This window comes from Protopterus annectens, chromosome 3.part1 (genome assembly GCF_019279795.1).
Source record: "Protopterus annectens isolate FY-2018-M chromosome 3.part1, PAN1.0, whole genome shotgun sequence".
Classification (NCBI taxonomy): domain Eukaryota; kingdom Metazoa; phylum Chordata; order Ceratodontiformes; family Protopteridae; genus Protopterus; species Protopterus annectens.
In genome coordinates, this window is record NC_056732.1 from 1,492,207,821 (window position 1) to 1,492,218,231 (window position 10,411).

At 40.9% G+C, this 10,411-nt stretch overlaps 1 protein-coding gene and 1 non-coding gene across 3 annotated transcripts in view; one reads left to right on the top strand and one right to left on the bottom strand.

Moving 5' to 3' along the window:
• The window catches only part of PLCD1 (phospholipase C delta 1), a 1,599,641-nt gene that overhangs the window by 735,183 nt on the left and 854,047 nt on the right, over positions 1-10,411 (top strand). The window lies entirely within an intron of this gene.
• LOC122799018 lies at positions 414-546 on the bottom strand. Its single transcript, XR_006364401.1, has one exon. It is a non-coding gene; the product is annotated as a U8 small nucleolar RNA (small nucleolar RNA).

Below are 10,411 nucleotides of genomic sequence, written 5' to 3' on the forward strand. Positions count from 1 at the left end.
CACACATAAATATTTATCATGGCAAAAACCTAGACATTTATAGGAAAAGTATTAATGGCTTTGTTTAATGTAAATTTTTGTTATGGACCTTGTACATAGTTTTTAATTGTTATGCTTTGTTAAATGTTATATCTTGATTTCATATTGTTTTAAAATTTAACAAAAAGTTGTTTTAAAAAAGGATAATACATACTAAAATCATCTGTTTCTGTTAATGTAACAATTTGTGAAAGTGTTACATCGTTATAATAAATAATGAAATGAGAGCATAGATCTTTTGTAGAACAAATACAACCTGGTATTCAAAGGTACAAAAATGCACAAAATAATCATAAACAGATAACACAAACCAATACCTGATAAAATTAAAAAAGTCAGTCTATTTTTAATAACAGAAAAAAATACCAGTATGAATCAGGTAAGATTAGTGTAGAGTTTGCTGCACTCTACAAACCAGAGTAATTTAATCACAACCTCATTAGCCCAAAACATCATGTTCCATTTTTTCCTAAAGAAGAAACAGGCAAAGAGTAACCTCACTGATGATAACAAGATTAGTCTGTTAACTGCTAGAGTTCTAGCAAGTGCTTTTAACATGATATAGAGAAAGCGTGCCTAGCAACAAACATTAAGCATGCTGTGGTATTTTGTAATAATCGCTGAGAACCTGCATGAAAATCTAAACAGTCTTCAAAGTTTTATCTAAATTATTCTTTTTCCAGTCTGAACAAGTTCCCATATTACTTTGTGTTAGCATTTACATGAATTTCATTTCATCTTTCAGCCTTAGATTTCTGCACCGGATGCAATTTTGATAAATTCTTTTATAGTGAAAAAGTAACAAAAATGTTAGTATCATCTGCTGTACAGGTTAACGCAAATAATCCTTTCCCTTAAGGCATTGTAGCTATTGATGGATAATGACTGATCACAGATTTATAGACTGTTAGTAGGCTGATATCCTGGGGAGCCTTTCTAAGCCTAACCAAGTTTTCCTGAAAGACTAATGATGTATTGCATCCAAATAGGACACTGAGGGCCAGGCATTTATAAGCTACCTCTGTCCATAAGGGACATGGGTGCCAGGCCCAGTGTAAATTTCCTATTCCCCATCTACTCTTCTAGGTTGTGCTTAAACTGAGTAATAGATGAACTTGGCTTCACATGGACTGGAAACCTGTTCCATAGGAGGAGCAGTCTCCGGGACATATATCTGTCTGTCCAGCATGTTCTGTTTAAGTCACAGACAAAATTCAGGACACTAAATCTTGTGTTTCTGCCATTGTTTGACTTACAGATATGTAGGAGATTTGTAAGTGTGGGGCTTGCAGATACCTAGTATGCCAGGCACAGATCACTCCTCAGCAATGTGTAGGAGACTGAGTAGAGGAAAAGGGCTTTAAGGCATTCTATATAAGGCAGGCCTGTTATACCCTGTAGTCTTTTTGTAAGAATGAAGCTGCTCTAGTTGCTGCATATGTCTGGCCAGGTACATACCAAAAGGAGCATTTTACTCTATGATTGGTCTAATCAGGGTGGACTACAGTGGGATAATGATCTCTTTGGACCAAGATACCGCGCCCTTGCTGAAAAGTTGCACAACATAAAAGGATATCCTCACCACTGTGGCGACATGGTGGTCTAAGGTAAGGCTACTGTTTACCTGGTACTCACATCCCTGACCACTGGATCAACTCTTAAGCATGAGTTATCAACATAGTAATTAGCTGGGATGGTTGATTTCTCAAAGGGTACAGTTATGCATTTCTTTACATTGAGTTTTAAACCATGGTTTTGGCACAATTTGTTAGTCAGAGATAGGCCTTGAAGAATGATAAAGTCTGCAAGGGAGTTGTTGATAACCCCCAGCTTGCAATCATCTGCAAACTTAGTCAGCCAAAAACCTTCAGCATTTGCTTCCATTTCAAAGAAATAGATGCCAAAAATGAGTGGGCCCAGTACTGAGCCATGGGGGACTCTGCTAGTGACTGGCCTCTCACCTATTTTGACTTCTTTGGTCCTATCTGTGAGCCAATTGGCTATCCAGAGAGTGATAAAAGGGTTTATACCTAAATTAGTGAGTTTGTCTATAATGCCTGAGTGGGGTATTATATCAAAAGCCTTGACCAAGTTGAGATAAGCTGTGTGCACAGTCTTACCTTCATCCAGTGCTTTGGTGACCCTCTCAAAAAAGTCCACCAGATTTAACAGGTATAACCTTTCTTTAACAAAGCTGAACTGTGATGGGTCCAGCATTTGCAGGTTACCTGTGTCGTCTGTATCATGTCCATGAGGATTCTTCCATGGCCTTACATATGAGGCTGGCAAAACTTATGGGCCTGTAATTACCCAGATCAATGGTTGGACATCCTTTGTGCAGGGGAATAACTGTCACCATCTTCCATTCCTTGGACACAAAACCTGACTGAAGGCTGCAGTTGAAAAATGATTCAAGTAGACCAGAGAGGCCATATTTCATGCTGTTTATTAAACATCCTGGGATGTTATCAGGGCCCACTGATGCAGTATTTTTGGCCTTGAAAAGTGCATTAATGACCATTTCTCTGGAAACGGCTGGGGGATTGCGTTATGTGGAATTTCCATTTGACTATCAAGGGGAGTGGGGGGGGGGTTGAGCTGAACCTGTCAGCCAAAAGGTTGGCAATGGCCTCTGGTTCAGTGTGGGCGATGCCATTTACTATAAGTTCATGCTATTTATTAAACATCCTGGGATGTTATCAGGGCCCACTGATGCAGTGTTATTGGCCTTGAAAAGTGCATTAATGACCATTTCTCTGAAAACAGTTGGGGGATTGTGTTATGTGGAATTTCCATTTGACTATCAAGGGGAGTGGGGGGGGTTGAGCTGAACCTGTCAGCCAAAAGGTTGGCAATGGCCTCTGGTTCAGTGTGGGTGATGCCATTTACAATAAGTTCTGTACATTGTTGTGTATTTCATCTGAGGTTATGGACATAGCTGTAGAAAGCTTTGTGGTTGTCCTTTGCTGAGAAGCTATTTTTTTCTTCAAATTTAACCTTTGAATGATTAATTAATGCTCTTAGCTGAATGTTTAGATTGGTTAGGGGGCTTGTAGTGTCAATAGCTTTGTTCCTCCTACTCTTGGCCAAGATTTTTTGTTGCTGTATAACTGAATTGATATTGTGATTCCACTAGGGTGGCTTGTCTTTTGAGTTTGTCTTATTCTTAATATGAGTGGGCACAGATTGCTCTATATAATTATCAATATGGCAGCACAGAAATTTTGTAAACAGCTCAGTGTATTCTATGGTGTTCACTGGGTTTGGGGGTGCATTGAATTTAGCCAAGGTGTTGCTTAGTAGAGAGGGGTTAGCCTTGGAATAGTACATAAAGGTTTTTGGTTTCACTGGATCCCTGGATTTAATTTGTATTTCAAGTAATACTGCCTTATGGTCAGATCTCATGAGTGAAGATATTATATTGTGTGAGGAACCTTGGCCCTCCATATTCATGAGTACAAGGTCAAGGATGTTTGTACCCCTGGGAAGAGAATAGAACGATTGTTCCAGGATGTTGGTATTAACAAAGCTTAGGAATCACTAGGCTTCTTGCATTAGAAGTGGTGTAGGATTCTCAGTCTCTAAAATGGTAGTTGAGATCCACAATGAATATCATATTATGTTGAATGGTGAGGGAGTCTAGTACATTGAGATAGGTAGTATCAATTTCCTGGGACATGGAGGGGGACCAATATGTTGCATGGACGTGGTACGGCACCCTGTGTGTGGTGATTTGCACAACTATGAGTACCATGGGGAGTCATGCACTTTTAGTCTGGATGTGAGATTAGTCTTGATATAGACTGACACTCCTCCACCTTTGGTTTAAACCTGTGCACTAGCTGGTCTAAAGATGTGAAGGGCATTATAACCTTGCATTGCTGGGGTGGTCTCAATGATTTTAACCCATGTCTCTATTACTACACAAATGTCAGCACTCTCCATGTAGAGGAAGCCTTGCAGGGAGTGGGGTTTCTTGTTATGACTTCTAGCATTGAAAAGTACCACCTTCAGATATTCCTTCATAGGTTCAGTTAAATCAGTAGGTTTATCAGTTTGGCATTGCCTAAGAAAGGCACTACGGGTCTGGAAAAGGTCTTTGCCAATATCCAAAAGCATAGAGGGGATAAGTGTAGAAAATCCCTGGCAAAGCAGTGTGGTCTGTCAACCATATCCTCCCAGGCCATCAAATGTTGTACTGCCCTGGATTGACACCAGAGGTTAAACCATTTATTAAAATCAATCATTTTTGTTGGAAACATGGCATTATCCTTGGATGGAGAAGGTAGTATGCTGCTTAGTGCTAGGGATATACCTGCCTGAGACACTTAATCAGTGAGGTTGATCATGTTTCACTTCATATAGTCAATGGAGGTACATCTCAGATCATTAACATTACACACGGACTATGACAGAGTCCTACTGGTACCTGTGATTCAATGAACTGAGGGCCTGTGTGACTTGTTGGATCCTAGCCACAGAAAGACAGCTAACATGACTCTCTCCTTACTCTGTCTGGTGAGGAGAACATCTGTGTGCCTCACTATAGAATCATCAATGACCTGGAAATTTGGCTGTGTGCTGGTTTGCCTTAAGGGCTTAGCAGGGTAAGCACTGAATACAGTGTTACTATGTCTACCTGAGGATGGTGTTTTAACAAAGTCTTTATGTGATGGCTGAGGACCCTTTATTTGATTGTACTGTGCAGGAGGTCTTAGTGTTTTAAGAATGTTACCTCTAAGTGCCTCAGCATAAGTAGTTTTAAGTGTAGGGTCTTTACTCTGTGCAATAGGCGTGGCACAAGTGTCACTAACAATCTCTGTAGGATTAGTTTTGGTTGTATGAAAGAGTTTTGCCTTCAGTGTTAAAGTAGAGCACATACACTATCTGTTTTATTATGAATAAGTCAGCGTACATGAGGCAATTGCTATAATGCCTCAGAATACCCATCTCAACCAGACTGGCCAATGAGAGAGTCGGGAAGTACATATCCATGGCTAATAAGGAGGAGTGAGGAAAACTTAAATACTGAATAAGCCAATAAGACAAGCAGCTTGATAAGCAATGCTCAGCTCATCAAGGTAGATGGTCTAGTAGTTAAAATAATCTGTCCAGACAGTAATGCCACAAGAGTGACAACTACAGACCAGAACAAAGACACATAGAATAACAAGTAAAATAAGCCTTCAGCAGCAATTGCCAGCTCAGAAGGGTGGAGACTACCCTCTCTTCCCTCAAGAATGTAGACCACAAATCTTCTTAATGTAAAATGACTGGTTTGGAACCCAAGTGCTTAAACCAGAATAAAGATACTTTAGAATAACAGACACAATAAGCTTAAGCCAGCAATTTTCAGTTCAGAAGGATATAGGTTACCCTGTCCTGCCACAAGAGTGTAGATAGGTAAGAGTTTTGACTGTCAGTGAATGTGTGTGTGTGTGTGTGTGTGTGTGTGTGTGTGTGTGTGTGTGTGTGTGTGTGTGTGTGTGTGTGTGTGAGTGTGTGTGTGTGTGTGTGTGTGTGTGTGTGTGTGTGTGTGTGTGTGTGTGTGTGTGTGTGTGCGTGTGTGCGTGTGTGTGTGCATTTGGTTTCAATGTTTATATCTGATTAAGGAAAGATTGAAGGGAGTCCTTGGTAACATGATATATCAGACATCTCTGGCAGTTATGATAAGTTCAGCAGAAAAGTAGCTTTTACCATTTGCTATGATCACTGTGATTCAGAAACATGCAGATTAGCTGCTAATGAAGTATTTCTTCTTTGCAAGTAATGGGTCTTTCAATCTCTGGTTTCAGACATTTTACTAAGAAGCTGTTTGTGCTGCACCCTTATAGCTCATAATAAGACATGTCTTAGATTCCTTACCATGGTCTTTGTTTCAATTCTAGGTTAAAAGTAAATCCTGATTCTAAAACTGAACTGAGTATCTCAGTCAAAATAGTGACTCACATTGAATTATTCCAACTGGGTCCAGCACTTTTGTCTGCAGAAATATGATGAGAAAGTTTGTTCATACAGTAGATCATATAAATGATTTTTCTGCTATAATTTTCATTTACAAGATGTAAGAAATTGCATTAATATTAACCTAAATTACACAAACATAAATCTTACCTATAAGCAATTAATTGGAGCTGTGGCAGGTAGTTCTTAAAAAATGTGACCATCATCCCATATACTTCATATGGTTCAAATGACTGTTAAAGAACTGACTGTCATGATTGGCCAACTCTAAATAACTACTTAACTGTAAAACCTAGTGGCAAAGGGAAAACAAAGTATATTCCCTAAATAAAGTAACTGTATGCTACTGTATGTCTTTGTCACAGTTCATGGCCAAAAGTCTGACACTTGACACGAACACAAACAGTTTTTGTATGTTTAACTATATTCATCACAAATGAATACATATATATATATATATATATATATATATATATATATATATATACATATATATATATTACCAACTTCTCAACAGAAGCTACTTTAACAGATTTGTATTACCACTATATGTGGAGGTAAGTAGTTCTGAGTGTGCATGCATGTCATTGGTATGAAAGAACAACGACAGCAGGGTAGCCAGCCAGGGGTGTGAACCTTGGCTCTAGATGATGGTCTGTTGAAGTTGCACCCTGACCCCATGTGCAAAAATTGTAAAAAGAGTTGTGGATGGATGTGCGAATCAAAATGTCTGTCATTATTCAAAGTTGTGAATCCCTCCATCCACAACTTTTTTCTCATTTTTGCACATGGTGTCAGGGTGCCATTTCAACAATTATAGTCATCTAGAGGTAAGATTCACAGCAACAGGTGGAAAGACTGCTGTTGCTCTTGTTCTTTCATCCATTCACATATATGCATACTCAGACCTAGAGCCACTTTAGAGTGTCCATTCCAAATAATCCATGCCTTTGTAATTTGGAAGGAAACTGGAACACCTACAGAAAACACACAAAAATGCATGGAGGACAAGCATACTCCATATAAAAGGCACCCCAGCCAAGAATCAAACAGTAAAACCTCATCCTATGAGGACTTACATATTGCTGCATTTAATGAACAATATAAAATGGCTCCTGGTGTCATCTGATGTCCTCCTCCAATCTTGTCTGGAAGTTTTGACATGACCACTATGTGCTGCAGCCATTACAATCTGTCAGTAATGGCAGACATTAGAGTTTCATATACTTTTCTACACATATTTCATGCTTAAAAAAGGGGAGATTGGATGGATGGATGGATGGATGGATGGATGGATGGATGGATGGATGGATGGATGGATAAAGAAGAACTAAATTTTCATATCTGGCATTATTGACTGTAATGTTTTATAATCTGTGAAGGCTAGAATACATAGCAGTCAGAGTCATAGAAGTTATTTTCAGTTTTGAAATAGGTAAGATTTGTGTGATTGTGTGTGTCTGTTGGTGTCAGTGTGTGTATATATGTGTGGAGGGAAGATTTAAGGGTGACCTTGGTAACATGATATATCAGACATCAGCAGCGATTATGGCAGACAGCAGGAAGGTGGCTGTTACCATTTGCTATGATCACTGTGTGATTCAGAAACATGCAGATTAGCTGCTAATGAAGTCTTTTTTCTTTGGAAGTAATGGGTCTTTGAATCTCTCATTTCAGGGATTCTGTTAAGAAGCTCTTTGTACTATAGCCTTGTAGCTCACAAACCAACATGTTTCAGATTCCTTACCGTGGTCTTTGTTTTGATACCGGTTAATCGGTTATATGGCCGTTAGCTATTTTCATAGTTCAACATTTTGGTGTCGAACATTTTAGAGTCGACATTGTGAGCTGTCGACAATTTAATATAGACTCTTGGAGAGTGCTGTTTTAACCTGTGCAGCAGTAATACTGGGTGCCTGGCAATCTACTGGTATTGTGATTGGTCCTTTGGGGGGAAGGGTGAAGTTGGCACTGAATATGTCGGCCAATATATTGACAGCAACCTCTCTTTTGAGCACCACACTGCCACTGTGGTCAGAAAGTCCTTCTTTGTGGCTCATCTCATTATTAAGGGTTTTGCATCCAGGAAGAAAGAGGTCATTGTCTCCTTCTAATCTTCCCTCATTAGGCCAATTATCGAGTACAATGCCCCATTTGGCACGTACCTCACTAGACACCTGCAACAACTGGAGAGGCCGCAAAAGTACCTCACAAAGAGGATCTAAGGTCTTAAACACTTGTCCTATATGGACAGACTCAAAAAACTCCAAGCAAAACCAAGACTCACTCCTCCAAGAAAAGAAAACCAGTCTGCTGGACCCCCGCCATAAACAAACTATACAATATAAGGAGGAAACTAGTGCAGAGAAGAGTAAAATCCCAAGAAGGGAAGACATCCCTGATCAGTATCAACAAGAAACTATGATCCCTCATAAAATCATCCAAGGCGAGCTTTGAAAGAAAAATTGCCAAGGACTCCAAAGATAACCACAAGGCATTCTTTAGCTATGTCAAGAATCTAAGTGGCAATGCTTAGATCTGCTTGGAGTTAGTGCAGAATGGCAAAAAATACACTGAACCGACTGATATCGCCAACATCCTAGCAGGCAGGTTCAGTGCAACCTTCACCCCCCTCATACCCCCAAAAGGGCCCATAACCATAACAGAAGAATGTAGAGTCCCTGAAATCACAGACACTCAGGTTAAAACAGTCCTTTCCAAAGCCAAAAACACAGCATCAATGGGACCAGACGGTGTCCCAGGCTGCGTCCTACATGAACTCAAAGATGAACTAACCTCTCACCTCAACACACTGTTCAAACTCAGCCTCTCCACAGGCTACCTACCCATAGAGTGGCGCACAGCAACGGTTATTCCACTCCACAAAGGTGGAGCCACAACAGTCCCTGGGAACTATCGCCCTATAAGCCTGACTAGCCTGGTCTGCAAGGCTATGGAGCGCATCATCATGGAACTCATTAACAGAGATATTGGTAACCTCCAAACACTGGACCCTAACCAGTTTGGCTTTGTTAAGAGCAGATCATGCCTCCTAAACCTGGTGGACTTCTTTGAGACAGTTTCCAAGGCTATAGATGAGGGAAAGGTGGTACACACAGCCTACCTGGACCTCACAAAGGCCTTTGACACCATTCCCCATTCTGTTATTATAGACAAGCTCACCAGCCTGAACATAAACCCCTACGTCACAAGATGGGTTGCCAACTGGCTCACGGACAGAACCCACATGGTGAGAGTTGCGGGAGCTAGGTCCGACTCTAAACCTGTTACAAGTGGTGTTCCCCAGTGCTCAGTCCTAGGACCCCTCCTGTTCTGCATATACTTCTCAGAGGTACAGGCAAGCACAGGAGGACTAGCGCTGACCAAGTTCACAGACGACTGCAAACTAGGGGCAATAATTGACTCTCCAGCTGACACAGATATCCCCCAAAATGGGTCTCACTGAGACGGATACCTGGTGTCAAAATCATGGCCTCAAGCTAAATGCCATAAAGTGCATAGTCATTCCTTTGGAAAAAACAAAGTACCCACAAACTACCACATAGGTGGCAGTCCACTAAATATGGAAGACGTAATAAGGGATCTGGGGACCCAAGTAGATAGTAATCTCTCCTTTGATAATCACATAGCCAAAGTGGTTAGAAAATCCTTCTATGTGGCCCACCTAATCACAAAAGGGTTCGCATCCAGATCAAAAGAGATCATTGTGCCCCTCTACTCATTACTCATCAGACCCATCATAGAGTACAACACCCCATTTGGGATGTAACTTACAAGACACCTGCAACAGCTGGAAAGACCACAGAAGTACCTCACCAAGAGGATCACTGGCCTCAAACAGATGCGCTATGCAGCTCGACTGAAGAAACTCCAGCTGTACTCGGTTGCATAGTGCCTACTCAGAGGTGATCTCTGCCTGACATACAAGGCCATGTCCAACCCAGAATTGATGGACATGCTCCACCTAAAGAAAACCATATCCCCTCAAGCCACACTCTCTAGGGATCTAAACCTCCCCACAACAACAAATAGGACATGTTGAAGGGATAGATTCCTGTCCCAGAGACTTCCCATGCTTTGTAACAAGATTCCAATGTACATTAGGCAGAGCTTCTCACTAACACTCTTCAAGAGAAACCTTGACGAGTGGATGGGAAACAGAAAGTTTACCCCGGGGATCACTTCAGTGGCTCTGCTGGACAGAGGCACAGGGAAATAATTTAAGGGGGCGGCAAAAGCCAAAACATTCTGGCTAGGCTTATAAATGCCTTCGGGCAGATAGCCTAGTACCTACCTATGAAGCTATGAACCTATTCTCTGTCTCATATCTTCTACTTGGAGGCAATCTCTGCTTGACTTACAAAGCCATGTCTGACCCAGCTCTGTT